Below are 20523 nucleotides of genomic sequence, written 5' to 3' on the forward strand. Positions count from 1 at the left end.
CACCTCAGCAATGTCTGTCTCCCACTGCTGGGTTTGAGGATCCTTCCAAGTCATAACGGACTTGTGGGACCTCCCGGATGCATCTGTGAAGACAGTCAGAGCCCTTTTTAAAGGTCTCCTACTTAGAGCACTTCTCAGTTTTAAGGTAAATTGAACATCTTGTTCAAACAATTTGTGAGCGGGCCGCGCTACCAAAATTGGTCCTGAGTAGGAATCCAGAGCAAACTGCAACACTTCATTTTCTTGAAACAATTGTTCCAGTATTTTCATAGTATTTTGACCTGATTTTAACTCAACTGGAATGTGAATGCACGTAAAATCACATCCTGCTAACTCCCTGATCCGGGTCCTTGCTTTTCGGATCAGTTCTGCTACCAGCTCCTGAGGCTTTGTCAGTCTCTTGGACCTTTTGTGACTGAGGAAAACCCATTCTATGATCAAGAGAGGGTCCCTCTGGTCCCGGTCCTTTTTTGGTGTGTTCTTTGCTTTAGGTGTTTGTTTTTCCTCCCACTGGAAAATAATTCCATGGAGGTGTGGCAACTTACCTAGGATGATAAATTTGAATGGCAGGTCAGGCCGGCATCGGTTGGCCTGTCTTGTGGACATTGCAATCTGAACCTTTTCTAGAGCTTTCCGTGCCTCTGGGGTAACAGATCTAGGAGCACCTGGGTCCTCTCCCCCTTTCAATAAATTGAAAAGAGGGGAAAGGTCTTCATTAGTCAGACCGAGCCATGGTCTTACCCAATTCAAAGACCCACACAACTTGTGGACATCCGCAAGGGTCTTGATCCTTGGATTGATTTCTAGTTTTTGAGGAACAATGGTCCTATTTCCAATTTCTAAGCCCAAATACTTCCAAGGTGGCATCTTTTGAATTTTCTTTTCCTGGAGCTCGAACCCTGCAACAATCAATGCATCGATCGTTAGGTCAAGCGCATGAGTGAGTAAATCATCATTGGGGGCACACACAAGGATATCATCCATATAATGATAGATAATGGCCTTCTCTGCGGCTGCACGTACTGGGGAAAGCAGGGAAGACACATACCACTGGCAGATAGCTGGAGATACCTTTAATCCCTGAGGAAGAACAGTCCAATGGTACCTTTTCATAGGGGATTCCATATTAATAGAAGGAACTGAGAATGCAAAACGCGGTGCATCGTCAGGGTGCAAGGGGATTTGGAAAAAGCAATCCTTAATAACAGCTAATTTCCAATCTTGGGGAAGCATTGTTGGGGATGGCATACCAGGTTGGGGAGAACCCATATCTTCAATTACATTATTAATTTGTCGGAGGTCGCAGAGGAGCCACCATCTCTTTTTGTCAGCTTTTTGGATGACAAACACTGGGGAGTTCCATGGGGACATGGTCTCCACAATGTGGCCCTTTTTTAGTTGCTCTTCCACTAGTTCCTGAAGCACCTTTATTTTTTGTTTACTGAGCGGCCACTGTTTCACCTGAACTGGTTTGTCTGTTATCCACTTCAGTTTTTGGATGGGGCGCTGTTGTTCAATGACTGCTGTACAAATATGCTGTGGAGAGTCTGGAATATCAATTGTGACACCCCACTGGGCCATCAAATCTCTCCCTAACAAAGGTTCCGAATAATCCAACACAAATGGACGGATATTTGCCAATTGTCCGTTTGGTCCCTCAAATTGAATAATGCTTTTGGATTGTCTTGCCAATTGCAGGCCTCCTACACCTTGAAGGTGACCAGCAATATTTTGCAAAGGCCAATGTGCTGGCCAGTCTTGTACTGGAATCACTGTGCAGTCTGCACCTGTGTCTACAAGCATCTCAATGTGTTTAGACTCCCCACCCCCACTGACATTACACCATAATTTGGGTTTGTCTTTCCCAATAACTTGTACTCGGGCGACTGTGGGCCCTTGTTTTTTGATATTTTCAGGTAAAGATGGCACAGGGATAGCTTGTGCAACAATTTGTCCCTTGGGAAGAAACACGGGTGGGTGGAAACAATGCAGGCCGAGAACGAATTGCTCAGGATCTGATGTTGTCATTCCTGGAGCAATTTCGATCTCTTGTGGTGTGTGTTTGGTGTCCCCAATGACGATGTACTTACAACGAATCCGGTTCCAAGTACCTTTCTGTTCAGGATTTACAGACACAAAATGCTAGGCAGTGTCCTCCAGGTGGAGTGACTCTGTCAGCTGCAACCTGTAAGGCTCATTGACAGAAGACATGGTTAACACAGGATCACTTATATCACACACAGTCTTTGAAGCACCTGCTTCACTTACACAAACATTAATATTATCGCGCGCTTGATTTGTTTTGCTACCCTTATTCCCTAGGCCTGCTCTTTTTGTGTCTGTGCGCCTGGCAGGCCGGCGCTCCCCTTTCAGTTTTTTTGTTGTTGTTGACCCCCAGGGAGGGCTTGTAGTTCTCCTCTCCTGCCATTTCTAAATTCATCAAATTCCCTTTTCAGGGGGCACTGGTTACTCCAGTGCCCTAGGTTGTTACAAAGCAGGCATGGTTTTGTGGGCTCAACCATTGCTGGTCTCCGCTGCTGCCCAGGGTACTGCTGTGCTGAGGGAAAAGGCGCAGGGCTGGCAACGGCGACACGCTGAGGTGGTCTTGGCAGCAGCCTTGGTCTGGTGTCTTCAGCCACACTCATCAGAGGCACTTTCCTGTTACACACTAGGAGTATATCTTTTAAGGTTGGAGAAGGTTCGATAGGAAGTCTTAGGATTGCTGCTTGACACTGTTTATTTGCATTTGTAAATGCCATTTCCTCTAAAATTGCTTCCCTAGCATTCTCTTTTTTAACTTGTATTTCAATAGCTCTAGTTAACCTCTCTCCAGATTTCAAAAAAGGCTCTGATGGTAGCTGTTTAATTTTACTATAGGGCTCAAAAGGCCCTTCAGGTTGTAGGGAAAAGAACGCTTTTTCAGCTGCTTCTTTTACTTTCTCGAGTGTTTCTGCAGGAATTGCAGTAGCTTGAATTGAGGGAGAAGACCATTGGCCCTCACCACAGAGGTGCTCAATGGTGATAGGGTTACCATTGTTGTCTTTGGCTGTGTTTGGATCAGAATGCAAGCCTGGGAGAGCATCATTCAGCATTTGTTTCCATGCTATTTCCCATAATTTGAATTCCGTGGAGGTCATGAGACAGGAAAAAAGCTGTTTTAAATCATGTGGAATCACTACAGTCCTACTCAATTCAGAATTTAAAAGGCCATGGAAATATGGACTGTGTGGACCATATTCTTTATGAGATTTACAGATCCCTTTAATCAATTGTCGTCCAAAAGAACTCCAATTAGCAGTTGGAGCTGCTCCCCCCTGAGCTGCAGGCTGAAAGGTAACAGGAGCCAGTGACAACATGGGACTATGCATTGAATCTGCTGTTCCCTGCTCTGTATCCCTTGAAACAGAAGCATTGGGATCACAGATACAGGTTTGGGGGATGGCAGTGGGTGTGTCCCCACCGTGGGAACCTGGGGAGGGGGCGGGGACACAACGGGTACAGGGGGTGGGGACAGGGGGCCGGCAAGGGGCGGGGACACCGTGGGAACAAGAGGCGGAGTCAAGGGGCAGGCAGGGGGCGGGGATACCTGGTGACATCACGTCAGCAGACGCCCCCTGGGAGGAGTAGAGGGGTGGAGCTGAGGGTACTGCAGGAAAGGGAGGGCGAGAAGGGAAGGTGTCACGAGGAACAGGAGGAGAGGGGGATGGGGCTGGAGTTTCGGGATGCTTAAGAGGATTTTGGGAAGAAGAAGACCAGGTTTGGGAAGATGCCACGTGGCATCCACCATCTTGTGGACCCCCTGGGGACTGGGGGCCATTTTGGACATCACTACTCTCTGCAAAGCTAACACGTGCTCTGGATTTCAGAGGAGGGGACACAGGGGATTGGGAAAGGTTCCACGCAGCCTGGCCAGGGCCTTGTGGACAGGGCAACTCAGGCATTTTACCAAGTTTTGGGTAAAGAGGTTTAGGGGTTTTAGAGCTAGGAGAGGGAGAAACAGGGAGAGCAGAGGGACATGGCTTTACATTTGGCTTATTCTCCATTTCTTTTTGTTTGAGCAATGCGGTTCAAATTTGTAAACTCCAAAACACAAATTTAGCTGAGGGTGCATTGCCAGATTGTCCTAAGGTTATCAATTAATTTCCAACTTTATCCCAGAATTGAATATTGTGAATTTCTTCAGGGGAGATTTGTGGGAAGTGGAGGAAAAGCCATCTTATAAACTGTTTCAATTTTCCCTTTGAGAACTTCACATTACCACTGTCTAAAATGCTAACAATATTATAAAACACTCCTTTTTGTACAATGCTGAGTTTCAAACCCATGCTAGATGTAAAAAGCAAAGTACTAAATTCTGCCTGACTAAAAACAAAGCTAAAATCAGCTACCGATTTCAAAAAAAAAACCACAGATGGAAAGCGATAACGAGCCGACAAAAGCTTCACAATGCAGCTGTATATACTGCTTTTAAAATTCCCGGGCAGCAGCAGCAGGGCACGCCCTGCCGAGCCGAGGCAGAAACAAAGCCTCCCCCGCCGTGGAATGCAGCCCCCCCACGGAGCAGAGAGAGCAGCCACGCCACGTGGCAAGCCGAAACCGGGGACCCCCGCGCCGCGTGTGCAGAGAACCCCTCCTTCCCCCACAGAGAGCTGAGAAAGAGAGAGAGAGATCCCCCGACCACGTGCAGAGAGCCGAGCACGCTGGCTGCAAAGCTGGGGGGAAGGGCAGAGAGCACCCGCGCGGATTCTAAAAGACAGCAAAACACGCGGCAGAAAGCTAATAGCTAGAACGCAATGAATTCCTGTCTGTGGGGCTGCGCAGCCAAAAATGCAAATGCAAAAGGAACAGAACTCACGGCAGAGTCTGTTTTTGAGCTCCTGCCCTAACGAGAGCAGAGATACTCACCCGAAATGGAAGCTGTAGCTGGCTGGGTACAGGCAGGTCTCTTCACCGGAACAGGACCTCTCTGTGGGCAAGAGAGGCTCCCCTGTTCTTCCTCTGGAAAATCTGCTCACCAGAAAGGAGCTGGGCTTTCCAGAAGCGCCGAACAGTCCACGAAACTTCTTCTGGGAATATTCCCTAAGTCTCTAGCTGAGGGCGTTGCAACCAAAGCCCTTTTCAGCTGGATGCACGGCTGCCAGAAGGTTCTCCGAGGTGCTGCAGGTCCGTTTCAGGCTGCAGAGTCGCTTAGCCCGCCTCAGGGACGCCAAATATTGGAAAAAATGGCTCCCAATATTACCAGTTGGATTGTGCCTGGGCCAGTCTGACCCTCGCTGCTGGGCCAAAGGCAGCAACTGCGGTGTATCACCCCAGAGATACCTTGGCTTGCTGGTGGTTGCAGCTGGGCACTGAACAAGTCCAGGCTTGTTAGGAACCCCGTTTACCTCAGGAGGAATAGCTTCAGGCGATGGTGAAGAGAAAAAGGATGGATTCTGCTGGAGGGTTTCATGTCCAGAGGTTTATCCCATGGTTACAGAGATCTGAATGTGAGCAACTGCTCCAACAGAATACCGGCCGCATGGTCTGATGACCTTTTTAAGCTCAGGGACAGGGGGAGGGGAGGTACAGGTGAGCCACCAACCAGGTGACAGGGGCAGGGTCTCAGGGGAAGATGACACCCAGAAAGGCCAATGACCTCTGGGCATAGGGGCATCCTTTGAACTCGACCAACCACACGACGCCTTGATGGAATGTTAAACCTGATTGACAGCCCAGCAGGGGGCGAGGGGGGAAGGGGAAGAGAGGTATTGGCACACCTGGGGAAGGAAGTTTACAACACACTGCAACAGATGTAATTCCTGGGGTTATTGATGCAGACGATCAAGGAGTTGTTAAAATTATGGTTAGAATATTTTCCCCTCCTGTATCTATTCCCAAAGGTTCACGAATCGCTCAGCTTGTTCCTTTTAAGCCTTGTGTCCCCTGTACAGGCTATGAGGAACGGGGAACAGGAAGCTTTGGTTCCACAGGTAAACCAGAAGTATATTGGGCCATGGGCATCCCAAGAGGTAAACCAGACAAACAGGTAACCCTGACGCATCCTAATGGTGATTCTATTACTAAGAAACTCACAATTGACACTGGAGCAGATATAACCATCATTTCAAACACAATATGGCCAAAAACTTGGGCATTGGGCAATCCTACTTTAGGCATTGCCGGTATTGGAGGGACTCAGGCAACTCAGATGAGCAGGGAAGTAATTACTTTTACTTTCCCAGATGGAGTGAATGTATCTACAAAGCCTTATGTCATGCAAACTCCTGGTACTTTGCTAGGTTTGCTTGGTAGGGATCTGTTAAGCCAGTGAAAAGCTACCATTGTTACACAGCCTTTTTAGGATCACATTGCCACAAAGGTTGCTACATGGCATGCACATCATCTGATCCAAGGATGTTCCAGTTCAATTGATGATCATCAATTTCTATTACTAAGAAACTCACAATTGACACTGGAGCAGATATAACCATCATTTCAAACACAATATGGCCAAAAACTTGGGCGTTGGGCAATCCTACTTTAGGCATTGCAGGTATTGGAGGGACTCAAGCAACTCAGATGAGCAGGGAAGTAATTACTTTTACTTTCCCAGATGGAGTGAATGTATCTACAAAGCCTTATGTCATGCAAACTCCTGGTACTTTGCTAGGTTTGCTTGGTAGGGATCTGTTAAGCCAGTGAAAAGCTACCATTGTTACACAGCCTTTTTAGGATCACATTGCCACAAAGGTTGCTACATGGCATGCAAGGTATGCAAGGCATCTGATCCAAGGTATGCAAGGCATCTGATCCAAGGATGTTCCAGTTCAATTGATGATCATCAATTATGCCAAACATCTTCTTGCCTTGATTTGTCAATGGGTTAAAACTCGGGCTAATCCTTTAGTTATTTTGGAATGGGTATTTTTACCTGTAAAACAATCTAGAACTATTACCTCGACTGGAACTTTTTGCTCATTTGATGATGAAGGGCAGAGGGAGAATATTGGAAATCTGGGGACATGAACCATATGCAATTGTAGTACCATTGGCTAACTGGTATCTTGAATGGGGAATTAGGCATTCTGTTTCGTTACAGATAGCTCTGGCCGGATATGAGGGTAAGGTTCATAACACTTATCCACGGCACCAGGTGTTATCTTTATTGGAGCATCAGTGTCTGGAGGACAGACCCTGGAGATCTGACTGTCCAGTGTCTGGTCAGACAGTATTTACAGATGCAGGTAAAAGGTCAAAAAAAGGCTGCCTGCACTTGACAGCAAGGCAAAGTATGGAAAAAGCATGTCATTTTTGGAGAGGTAAAAGATATGTTGCAGACATTAGAATTGAAAGCTGTGATTTGAGCTTTTGAAAATTGGAATAATGAGGCCATTAACATTGTTTCTGATTTGCTTTATGTAGTTGGCTGTGTCCAATGCCTTGAAAGAGCAGTACTTAAGGAGGTGAGTAATGAGCATTTGTATTCCCTTTTAAGCCAATTGCTTAAAAACCTAAATCAACGAGGGCAGGAATACTTTATTACTCATGTTCATAGTCATCAAGCTCTCCCTGGTCTGTCTGAAGGTAATGCTCGAGCTGATCGGTTGGTAGCCACTGTCTGGCCAATGCCAAACTCTGATAAATTTCAGCAAGCTAAAACTTCTCATGCATTTCTTCATCAATCTGCAAAAATGTTAGTTAAACAATTTGGTATTACCTTTACTGATGCTTCTGGTATTGTGTGATCCTGTCCTGATTGTCAACGAGATGGCATTGTTTTAGGCATGGTGTTAACCCTAGAGGTACTCAACCCTTGCAATTATGGCAAACGGATGTAACTCATGTAGCAGAATTTGTCAGAAAAAGTTTGTACGTTTGCATTGATAACTATTCTTGTGTTCTATGGGCTACTCCCTTAGCAGGTGAGACAGCACATCATGTTGAGAAACATTTGTACAATTGCTTTGCAATATTAAGTATCCCCTTAGCAATTAAGACTAACAATGGTCCTGCTTACTGTTCCTCAAGATTCAAACGTTTCCGTAATTTATAGGGTATTCAACACGACACTGGTATTCCTCACAATCCTACTGGTCAGGCAATTATTGAGCGTGCCCATCAGATGTTCAAGGGCATGCTGCAAAAGCAAAAAAGGTTATCCCCTGAGGAAAAAACAGCTAAAGCCATTTTTGTGCTTAATTACCTTAGAACAACAGGACATAGGGAAGATCCACCTATTCTTGTGCATCATGCCCTCACACGTAATCCAAGTCAGGAATTGCCTGATGGTATTGGGGTCATGGTCAAAAGTCCAGAAACAGGAGTGTGGCAAGGACTAGCTACAGTCAAATTATTAGGAAGAGGTTATATGTGCTTACTTACAGATAGAGGCATTCATCGGATTCCAGCCAAGTGGGTGAAGCCCTATTTGAAACCACCATCACCAACCCATGTTGTGCCCACAGGTGGAGAGTCGGCAAAAGCACCGATTCCAGACAGCCCTGAATTCAATCCTTCAACACCTGACAGCTGAACAACAGTCGGAATATCTACCAAGTTTGCTGGAGTATGCTGAGGAAGTACTAGCAACTCCACATAGGCTTAATACACACAGCTTAGATGTACACAGACTTCTCACTTCCATCACAAGTTGTAAATCAGATAGAAAATGCTTGATATCTGCATGGTTGTGTATGTAAGCCGTAGCTTAAGGTTCATTGTATAAAGTGTAACTTAAAATCTTGGCGACAAGTTGGTCAAGAAAATAATTTAGCAGTGATTCAAGGGGAAAAGCAAAAATTTAGGCCTATTAACCTAACTTGCAATAAATGCTTTCACATACTAAACACTATTACCCTGAGAGTAGCATTAGCTAAATTTTTAGGGCGTAACTCAGGAGGATATCAGAGTTTTCTCCAGGGTGTATCTTTGATAGAAGTATATGAGCAAAGATTGTTACTGTGGGTGCAGTTTAACCTTGCTTTAATTGCTATAGTAAACCAAATTGTACTAGAGAGCAAGATAATAGCTACTGAATGTGGAGTAGGAATTGCAAGACCACAAAGACATCACTTTAGAGATTTTGAGTGGGAACGGGCTAAAGCAATTTGGGCAAGAAGCAGGCGTGATCAATGACAATGGAAACAATGGCAGCAGTCTGGCAAATATTGACAATGTTGCTCAGTGCAGTGATTAAGGAAACGCAGGGAGTGTACAATATAGAGCAGCGAGCTAACATGTGGGTTACATGGGCTAACAGAACAGGGCAAGAATCTTTCTGCTTATCACTAGCTACACCTTCGGATCTGTTTCACACCTGTTTAATTGGAATTCCCTTAAGACTCAATGGAAGAATTCGGAAATTGGACCAGAGCTCAAATTTTTGGCAACTTAAGTAAGGCCTAGTCAAATTGGTGTACTAATCAAAAGGGGATGATCACAGAAAATTGGTGTGAAAAACAAAATCCCTAGAAATCCTTTAAGAACTCAGGCATTTACAATCACCCAAGGTTTAAATACTACAAGTCAGGAACCACAGGAACTGGATATTTTAAGATCAGTGCCAAGGAATTATTGTTTGTTCTTTGAGTACTACAAGGGTAAAGAGCTGATTAGTGAGAAGTCAGGAAAACCCGGAGATGATAGCACTTGGGTATCTCCTGTTTCTTCCTGGTATTACAATACCACGGCATACTGTGCCAATCGGACATGGTCTGTATCCCTAAAACAAAAATCAGCAAGCATGTTAACTCCTGGAGTTTTTCTCATTTGTGGAGATAGAGCCTGGCCTGCAATTCCTCAGAAAGCATTAGGAGGACTGTGCTATTTTGGGAAATTGACACTGTTTGCCCTAGCATTCAAGAGATGCTTGACATCAGGCACAAATTCCAGTGTCCAAAAGATAGTGTGCATCTATTAGGCTCAGACTGCAAGGATAATGTAGAATTGTGGAATTGGCCTTCAGTTATACTAGCATCACTTTTTACACAAGGAGTAGCTTCATCACAGGCCCTTACACAATTAAAACAATTGGCTTGCTGGACGGGAAAACAAATTAACATTACATCTGCAATACTGAATGAGCTCACCACTGATGTTGGTAGCATACACCATGCTGTGTTACAGGATAGGGCTGCTATAGATTTTTTGTTGCTAGCACAAGGAGATGGGTGTGAAGGTTTTGAAGGGATGTGTTGCATGAATCTCTCTGACCACTCTGAATCTATTCACAAGAAACTGTCATTGCTTAAGGAGAATATGAGAAAGCTCACAGTTGTTGAGAATTCTTTTGATGTGTGGCTAAAATCCTGGGGAATAACAGGCTGGCTCAAGGACTTAGTACGCTTTGGTATTATGATACTTTCTATTCTTTTTTCAATTCTGCTTGTAGTGCCTTGCTTACTATGCTGTGTGCAGAAAATAATTGACCATGCTTTTAAATCAGTCTGGCTTGTGCAAAGATAAACCGGGGAACTGCTGAGAGGTTTTTGCAGATTGAGGAGTTCTTGCTAGACAATGGCCATATTCAGCCGATGCACAATCCAGCCTGCTTGTACTAATGGACAGTGGACACATTCACAAATGAATAATGGACATATTCAGAAATGGGGTTGGTATATCCTTGAAAAAGATACAAGAAGAGTTGTTAAGACTCAAGAGGTTTGTCAGCGAGCTTGGGAATGTAAGAAAAAAGCGAGCCATGGGTGGGCCAGACGACCACAGCAAGATGTGTGAAAAATTAGGTGATCCAATCAGCATTCTAATTTAGATGTGTGAACATCTAGGATTAACCAATCTTGTATTAGCCAGAGACACGTGGACAGTAGAGATTTATTAGAAATGAGTCTTTTTAGGGATAATAAATTTGGCTTCACTGGATCATATTGGTTATGGTGTGATGTCTCTGAACCTCCGCACCCCGCATCCTGCCTTCCTTTGTCTGCTCCATTTCCTTTCCAGGGTCTCTCTTTACCTGTGGCAGCTCCCAGCCAAAGACCCTCCCCTGATTTATTTTTTTTTTTCTTCCCAATCCAGGTGATAAAACCCTGGATGAAGTACTGGAGGCTGGCAGTGAAATGTCGGTGTAAGATCTTGCTGCACTTGTGTCTTGACCCCTTCAGAATTTGGCCTTGAAGAGCAGGAGCATCTTTTCCTTGCTGGCAGCTGGAATTGCAGCCCGTGGCAGTGTGTGCCAGAGATGTCAGAGGGCAATTGCTGAGGCTGCCGGGGCGCTGCTCCTGCCGTGCCTGCCAGGGGAGCTGTGCAGGGCAGGGTCAGGCTTCAGCAGCTGGCTGGGCTCCCCGAGCAGACAGCAAAGGCGGCTTTGCTGCACATTCTGCAGCTGGGAGCGGAGGCAAGAAGGGCAGGGAGTCCCTGACAGAATCCTGGAATGCTTGTGGCTGGAAGGAACCTGCCCATGGTTCCATCCAGGCTTAAGGTGCCATGAGGGAGAGGTGCCTCTGCCCCAGTGAAGGCACAAATGACACCATAGGAGAACAAAACCAGATGGTTTTGCTCATGGATTTTACTGAACAAGAAATGGGAGCTAGGGAGATCGAAGTACAAAAGAGGTCTTGGAGAGAGAGAGCTCAGAAGATGATCAGTTAGAAGTAGATACTTTTTAAGGTCCTTTCCTGCATTCTGGGATTCTAGATGTGTAGATGTGCATTTAGATTTAATATTCTTCCTATTATTTCTTCTTCTTTCTCTTCTTCTTCCCATTCTTCTTCCCATTCTTCTTCTTAATTGCTACTATTCTTTCTTCTTCTTTAAAATATTATTCTTCTTCTCCTTCTAATTAATCTGATTCACTTATGCTTGCTTACTATGTCATCCTTATTTTTTAAATATTCTCATATTAATTACTAGTTTTTCGTCTTCTTTATTCCTATTCTCATTCTTATTATTCTTACTAAATTTATTACTATTATTTTTTCTTCTTCATCTTCTTATTGCTATTCTTTTTCTTTTAAATTCTTTAAAATACTTTTTGTGTAAGTTTTTTAAATTTTGTTTTTTACTAGTACTATTTCTTAAACTCAACTTTAATTTGTTTGGGAGGAATAGTATGAGTTCAAGTCCTGCAGTCACATCCATGGAACAACAGCTCCCATCTGTGTCCATTCTTCAGGGATGTAATCCCAAAGGACCAGCGCGGAATTCTTTCAAGATGAGAGGAAATGGCCTTTGGTGGCACCAGGGGAGGTTCAGATTCAATATCAGAAGGAATTTTTCTCTGACAGAGGGGTGAGGCATTGGAAGAAGTTGCCTAGGGAGGTGGTGGAGTCACTGTCTCTGAGGTGCTGAGGAGTTGTGCGGATGTGGCCCTTGGGGACCAACTGGGCTCATACTGGAAGTGCTGAGGAAACTGGAAGCACACGGAGGGACCAACTGGGCTCACACTGGGAGCAGCCACTTCTGGCCCTGGGACCCCCCAAGAAACACCTCCCGGGGACCCCCGATGCCCCCCCGAGGGCCATCTGCAGCTCGGCTTTGGAGCCCTGCCAGCTCCAAACATCCCCCCCAAAAAACCCCAAACCCAGGCACCCCACGGCATCTTAGGGCCGAGCTCCCCCTGCCCGGACACCTGCAGGATAGGGGGCGATGCTGCCGGGACTGCAGAGAGTCCAGGGAGCACCAGGGACACGAGATTCTCCCTCTCCTCTTGTGCTGCGGCCGCTTGGCCTCTTCCTGCCTCCCTCCTCCTCCTACCCCGTTCCCGAAGGCCGAACCGTGAGGGGAGAGGGGGCAGGGAAAGGGCGGAACCGTGAGGGGAAAGAGGCGGGCTCAGGCTAAGGGCGGCAACTGTGAGGGGACACTCTGGGAGGCGGCACTCTGCAAACAGAATTGCAACGGACTGAACATGAACGACAGAGAAATCACTAAGTCTCAAAGTTTTATATGCTATCAAATACATCCCACACACCCAGCCCCACACAATCCCTGTATCCCAACGATCCAAATTGGGATCCCACTTCTCCCAATCTCCTCCCAACCCCATCTCAGCAGGGTGTCTGTGGAATCAAGTGAGTTTGCCATGAGGTAGAGTTTTTTTTGAGGTAGGATTGAGCCCTTTTGGGGTAAGGTTGTGCAGTTTTCAGTGGGATTTGAACGGTTTTGTGGTGACAGATTCAACCCTCTTGGCTTTTAGAGTGCAACGAGATGGAGAAGATAAAAAAAATTAAGACCAAATCAAAAGGAAAAGCAGCCAGGTGTATTCCCAACATGGATCACAGGGAATGTGAGTGACCAGGGCTGTGCCCAAAGTGCCTCCACCAGTGGGAGATGGAGCTGGAGCAGCACATGAAGCTCTTCCCGCACTCGGGGCACTCGCAGGGCTTCCCTTACCGGTGCCTCCATTGGTGTCAGGTACAGTGAGAGCTGCTGGAGAAGGTCTTCCCACACTGGGGATACTCGTAGGGCCTCTCCCCAGTGTGGATGCGCCAGTGCCTGACGAAGTGAGAGTTGTGCTTGAATCCCTTCCCACACTCGGGGCAGCGGAAGGGCCTCTCCTCTGAGTGAATCTGATAGTGCCGGAGGAGATGGGACCTGGTCTGAAACCTCTTCCTGCATTTATCACACTCATAGGGCCTCTCCTCGGTGTGGATCTTTCGGTGGCAGATCAGACTGTAATGCTGGCTGAAGCCCTTCCCACACTCCCCACACTCGTAGGGCCGTTCCCCAGTGTGGGTCCTCTGGTTCCTGATCAGGTTGGAGTTATACCTGAAGAACTTCCCACATTCCTCACACTCGTGGGGCCTCTCCCCAGTGTGGATGTGTCGGTGCCTGACAAGATGGGAGTTGTGCCTGAAGCCCTGTCCACAGTCGGGGCAGCGGAAGTGCCTCTCCTCTGTGTGCGTGCGATGGTGCAGGAGGAGACCAGAGCTGGTCAGAAACCTCTTCCTGCATTGATCACACTGTAGGGCTGTTCCCCAGTGTGGGCCCTCTGGTGCCTGGCCAGTTGGAACTACAGCTGAACCTCTTCCCACACTCTCCTCAATCGTAGGGCCTCTCCCCAGTGTGTGTCCTCTGGCGCTCGATCAGGTCGCAGTTCCACCTGAAGCTTTTCCCACACTCCACGCACGTGTGGGGCTTCTCCCCATCATGGAGCTGCTCATGAAGCACCAGCTCCAAGCTAAGGCTCCATCGCCGACCACCTTCCCGGCCCAGGCTGGCTCTTTCCCCCTCAGATCCCCGCCAGCTGCGTTTGCAGCCCCTCCTCGTGCAGCATCTCCGGGGCTTTTCCTCTTTTCCTCCCGTTGGCTTCCTGCGCCGTGGAGCTGCTCAAAATGGCCTCTTCCACCAGGTTCTGCCGCGGGCATTTGTCCTCCCTGCTCAGCTCTTGCTCTGGGGGAGGAAGGACAAGGACAGGATGGGATTTGCCTCTGTGCCACAGGCAAGGAGATCCCCCAGGGCTGTGCTGCAGCCGGGGCCATGCTGGGCTGGGAGATGGAGCAGCACAGAAGGGAAAGGGGCACTGACTTCCTCCTCACCTGCCTCAGTGTCCGTGGGCATCTTCCTCTTCCTCACAGACTGCCAGGGGTTGGCAATGGAGAATCCTGGTTTGGGGAAAACAAGGGATGAGCACGTTCAATTTGAATGGTCCCTCTGCACCAGTCCATCTCTACAAGTCACTGGCCATTTAGGCTATATAAAAACGTCCCAAATACCAAAAGATTCAGCCCTGGAAAAGCCTCCCAGGAGTTCCCCGTCCCTGGTCCCTCCCCTCTGGTGTTCGGGGATTCCCCCTGTCCCAGCTGCTGGGATCACGCTTGGATTGGTGGTCCCCCTTGTGCTCGGTGCCCGCCCTGCCCAGGCTGCTGGCAGTCCCAGCAATGCCACAACCTCCCCCCTCTTCACTTTCCCCATTTCAGGATGCCAGGGCTGTTTGGGCTCCCGGGCTCCCTTCTCCCCTCATTCTCTGCTCTGGGCTGCAGCGGCTCCAAGGAGTCCCCCCTGTCCCTCTCCAGGCTCTTGAGGCTCCCGCCAATGGCGGAGCTCCCCCCTCTTTGGGCTCCCCACTTTGGGCTCCTGGGGGACACAGGGCTCTGCTCCTCCAGGCTGCCTCTGCCGGCATCCGCCTCTGGCACCCTGCGATGTTCCCCCAAAGGGACTTTTCCGCTCAGCCTTAGACTGCTTCATTCTCCAAACATCCCCTCAAAAACCCAACTGGGAGCAAATGGGAGTGACTGGGAACATGCTGCAGGGAACTGGGCTACGCTGATGGATACTGGGAGTAACTGGAACAAAAGTGAGGGTGAAAGAGCAACTGGAACCATGTGGAGCACAACTGGTTCATACTGGCAGGGACTGGGAGCACACTGGGCTCATCTTTGGATCACACTGGCAGGGACTGGACTAATACTGGGAGTATCTGAGAGCAACTGGGAACACACCCTGCACATCATACCCCATACTGGGCCTGACTGGGAGCAACTGGGAGCATGCATGGAGCAAATGGCATCATACTGGGAATGACTGGGGTGATCTAGGAAGCAACTGGGAACCATGCTGGAGGCAGCTGGGACAATACTGGGAGAGGCTGGAAGCATCTGGGATTATACTGGGACCACACTAGGAGGGCTGGCATGTGACTAGGATCAAACTGGAGCTTACTGGGATCATATTTGGGTTGAAAGGGAGTGACTGGGATCACACTTTGGGCTACTGGGAGCAAGTGAGGGAAACTGGGATGATGCTGCAAGCAAACTGGAGGAACTGGGAAGGACTGGATGCATGCTGGAGGCAACTGGGATATTCTGGGCATGACTGGGGGATCATACTGGGAGAACTGACACCTTACTGGCAGTGCCTGGAAATGACTACAGACATGCTGGGGGCAACTGGGATATACTGGGAGTGTCTGTAACCATACTGGGGGGACTGGAACCACACTGGGAACAACTGGGACCATGCTGGGGAGAACAGGGCCCACACTGGGGGTACTGGCATCAGACTGGGAGTGAGTGGGAGCAACTGGGCTTAGACTGCAGGTGACTGGGATCATACTGGGAGTTGCTACACTCATACTGGGATTATACTGGGTGTGAATGGAACCTGACTGGGGGTTACTGGGAGCAACTGGGATCAGCTGGAAGGTTCTAGAACGATGCTGAGAGGACTGAGACTAGAATTGGGACAACTGGGACCATACTGGGAGCAACTGGGGCCACCCTTTGAGCAACAGATGGAAACTGGGATTGTGCTAGAGGAAACTGGGAGTGACAGGGGAAGACTGGGATCATTCTGAGGTATCTAAAACCTACTGGGAGTGTCTCTAACTATACTGGGGGGACTGGAACCACACTGGGAACAGCTGGAATCATGCTGGGGAGAACGGGGCCCACACTGGGGGCAACTGGGAGTGAGTGGGTATAGTAGGAGTCCTAGTAAAATATATGTATTGCATAAGTGGCCGTGCCCCGATCCTAATTGTAAATGGGCTGCAGCTGTGATGTCCTTAATTGGGTGGCTGCTGTGGCTAATGAAGATAACTGGGATAAAAGGGAGTGGGTTGGCTGTGCAGAGAGAGTCTTGGAGGAGCCTTGACCCAGAAGCGACACTGCTGTGAAGAGCTGTGTGTGAGAAGACCAGCCTGAAGGTATGGGACTCTAGAAATACAACAACAGCAATAGAAGATAGGACAGCTGAGAGCTGTGGCAGCCTGAGAGCTGGGACTCTAGAAATAAAATAACAGCAACTGGGACCATACTGCGAGTGTCTGTAACCACACTGGAGTGATGGAAGCACATTGGGAACAGCTGGGCCCATGCTGGGAGCAACTGGGATCACAGTGGGGGCACTGGCATCAGACTGGGAGTGACTGGGAGCAACTGAGATTAGACTGCAAGTGACTGGGATCATACTGGGATTATACTGGGAGTGAATGGAACCTGACTAGGGGTTACTGGGAGCTACTGGGCCCATGTTGGGATGAAAATGTGACACACTGGGAGCAACTGGGATCGGCTGGAAGGTTCTGGAACCATGCTGAGAGGACTGAGACTAGAATTGGGACAACTGGGATCATACTGGGAGCAACTGGGGCCACCCTTTGAGCAACAGATGGAAACTGGGATTGTGCTAGAGGAAACTGGGAGTAACTGGGAAAGACTGGGATCATTCTGAGGTATCTAAAACCTACTGGGAGTGTCTCTAACCATACTGGGGGGACTGGAACCACACTGGGAACAGCTGGGATCATGCTGGGAGCAACTGGGACGATGCTGGGGGAAACTGAATCTACCCTGGAGGCAACTGGGCACGACTGGGACTGTTATTGGGGCAACTAGGATCATAATGGGAGGAACTGGGAACATCTGGAATTATGCTGGGAGCAACTGGGATCACAGTAAGAGCAGCTGAGTCCTTACTGAGTTACACTGGGACCGCATTGAGAGCGACTGGAATCATACTGGGATTGACTGGGAGTGGCTGGTTTTGTGGATTTTGGGGTGGTTTGGATTTTGGGGCATTTTATTGGCATTTTGAGGGGTAGTTTTTCTGGGGAAGTTTGGTGTTTATTGAGATTTTTTTGTGTCTTTTTTAAAATTTTGTTTGTTTTACTGGGATTTTGTTGTGATTTTTTGGGACTCACAGAAATTCTGGGGGTTTTATTGGGATTTTTAGATTTTGGGGCATTTTATTGGAATTGTGGTAACATTCAGTAGGATTCATAAGGGATTTGGGTTTTTTTGGGATTTGGGGGGTTTTGTGGAGTTTTTTGTGTGTTGCCAGGATTTCTTTGGATCTTGGGGGAGATTTTGTGGGACTTTTTATGGTTTTGGGGACATTTTTTGGGGATTTGCAGATTTTAATCAGGATTTTTGGTGTTATTGGGATTTCAAAGGATTTTGTGGGCTGTTATGGGGATTCTAGGGTGTTCTAATGGGATTTTGAGAGATTTAATTGGGATTTTGTGGGTTTTATGGAGATTTTGGTGCCTGTCAGCTGTTCCCCAAACCCAAGGAATGCCCCAAAGCCCCCCAAAATTCCACGAAAACCCCAAAAAATCCCCCAAAATTACATGAAAGTCCTCAAAACCCCCAGAGAATCTCCAGAAATCCCAGTGGAACTCACCAAAATTTAAAACAACTGCTAAAAATTTCAATAAATCCCCCCCCCTCAAAAACCCCCCTGCAACCCAAACAAAACATCTAAAATCCAAAACCCTCAAATCAACAAAACACCCCAAATCATATAACCATCCGAAAACCCAATAATTCTCCCCAAAAATTCCCCCCAAACCCCCAACAAAATCCCACAAAGCCCAAAAAAGCCATCTCGAAATTCCCAAAAACCCTCCAAAACCCCAAAATCCCCACAAATCCCCCCAAACCCCCCAGACTCAGTGGGGCCGTCCTGGATCAGGGGGCACCGGCCGGTAGAACAGGAGCCACTTCAGGGGGCGCTCGGAGCTTTTTGGGGAGGGGGCACCATGGGAGACCCCTCAAAAATCGGGGGGGGGGGGAACCCCTGCTGTGCCCCCTTCCCCCCGAAACCCCCAGACCCCGGTTCAGGGTGGGCCCTGGACCCCCCGGGACCCCCAAATCTCCCCCGGGACCCCTCCAGGAACCCCAAACCGCCCAGAGCCCCCCCAAGGTTGGCCCAGAACCACCCCGGGCCCCCAAAACCTCCCCAGGACTCTCAGACCCCTCCCCCATTTCCTCCGAAAATTTACCCCATACCTACCTGAGACCCCCCCCCAAATCCATCAGACTGCCCCAAATCCCCCTCAGACCCCTCAATCCCCACCAAACCCTATGAAATCCCCTTAGAATCCCCCACATGTCTCCAGAGCCACCTCAAACCTCCCAGATCCACTCACAACGCCCCAGTTTCTCTCGAAATCCCCCCAAATCTCCTCAGACCCTCCAAATTCCCCTCAGATCCCTCTTAACCCACCTGAGAACGCTCCAGACCCTCTCAAGTTTCCCCCCAAGCTCCCCAAAGCCTCCTCAGACCCCCTCATTCTCCCCAAACCCATGCATACCCCCCTATTTTCCGTCGATGCCCCCAAAAATCCCCGGCTTCCCCTCAGACCCGCCCCAAATCCCCCCAGTTTCCCCCCGGCCCCACCTCAGCCCCGCTCTCCCCTCACAATCTCCCGCCACCAGCGCGCGCACGGACTCCCAACAATGTCGGCGCACCCCGCCAAACCAAACAATCACCGCGCCGTACATCACCGAAACAACCAATCACGGTGCCGGTCACCTCAGCAAGGCCCGCCTCCCCCGCGCCGGCCCAGCCAATCCGAGGCGAGCCGGAAGCGCCCCCCCCCCCCCTTCACGCCGTCCCTGGGACCCGCCGGGCTCGGGACAGGAGCGGGAGGGGCCTGAGAGGGGATCGGGGGGGGGGGGGGGCGTTGGGGTCGTAGGAACGTCTTGGGAGGGTCTGGGGGTGTTGGGATGGTCCTGGGGGGAGTTTGGTGAGGGCTCTGGGGGGTCCTGGGAGGGTTCTGGAGGTTTTGGGGAGGGGCTTTGGGGGCTCTGGAAGGGTTTGGGGAGAGGATCTGGGGGGGTCTCAGGGGACATCCAGGGGTGGGCCCGATTGGGGTCTGGGGGCAGGTTCCTTCCAGGCACAGGCATTCCAGGATTCTGTCAGGGACTCCCTTCCCTTCTTCCCTCTGCTCCCAGCTGCAGAATGTGCAGCAAAGCCACCTTTGCTGTCTGCTCGGGGAGCCCAGCCAGCTGCTGCAGCCTGACCCTGCCCTGCACAGCTCCCCTGGCAGGCATGGCAGGAGCAGCGCCCCGGCAGCCTCAGCAATTGCCCTCTGACATCTCTGGCACACACTGCCATGGGCTGCAATTCCAGCTGCCAGCAAGGAAAAGATGCTCCTGCCTTTCAAGGCCAAATTCTGAAGGGGTCAAGACACAAGTGCAGCAAGATCTTACACAGACATTTCACTGCCAGCCTCCAGTACTTCATCCAGGGCTGTTTGAGCACCTGGATGGGGAAGGGAAAAACAAAATCAGGGGAGGGTCTTTGGCTGGGAGCTGCCACAGGTAAAGAGAGACCCTGGAAGAGAAAAGGAGCAAAGGAAGGCAGGAAAGAAGGCAGGACACAAATGGCAACCAGCTGACAAGGTGGCACTCTGAAAACCAAACCTGGGCTTATGGAATAGGAATGGGACAGAAATGAAGAATTCTGAAACTTTATTTACTTGTCTTCTCTGAGCAATCTGTGAAGCCAGGATGTCACCATCCTGACAGGGAAGAAGCATTTTCTAGATCAAACCTGAGCTTCGTTCCTTTTACTCTGAGCCCCGTAAATCCCAATGAACTCATTTGTGGTCGTTTTCATCAAGGGCCCAAGCTCTTTGTTCCAGCACATTCAGCAAGCACCAGGCAGGACAGCACAGGAACCCAACTCACAGCTGAGGGACTCAGAACATCTAACACCAGCAGGGCACATTGCTCATTTTTGCTCCAATAGATTTGAGAAATGAAACCCTGGGGATGAGAGCTCTTTTTCAGAGCAGTAATTGCTAGTTGATGTTAATGAAGTTGATAGGGTCTGAATTTGAAGTGTTGGTCCGTTGTTAAA

Source organism: Ammospiza caudacuta, chromosome 4 (assembly GCF_027887145.1).
Source record: "Ammospiza caudacuta isolate bAmmCau1 chromosome 4, bAmmCau1.pri, whole genome shotgun sequence".
NCBI lineage: Eukaryota > Metazoa > Chordata > Aves > Passeriformes > Passerellidae > Ammospiza > Ammospiza caudacuta.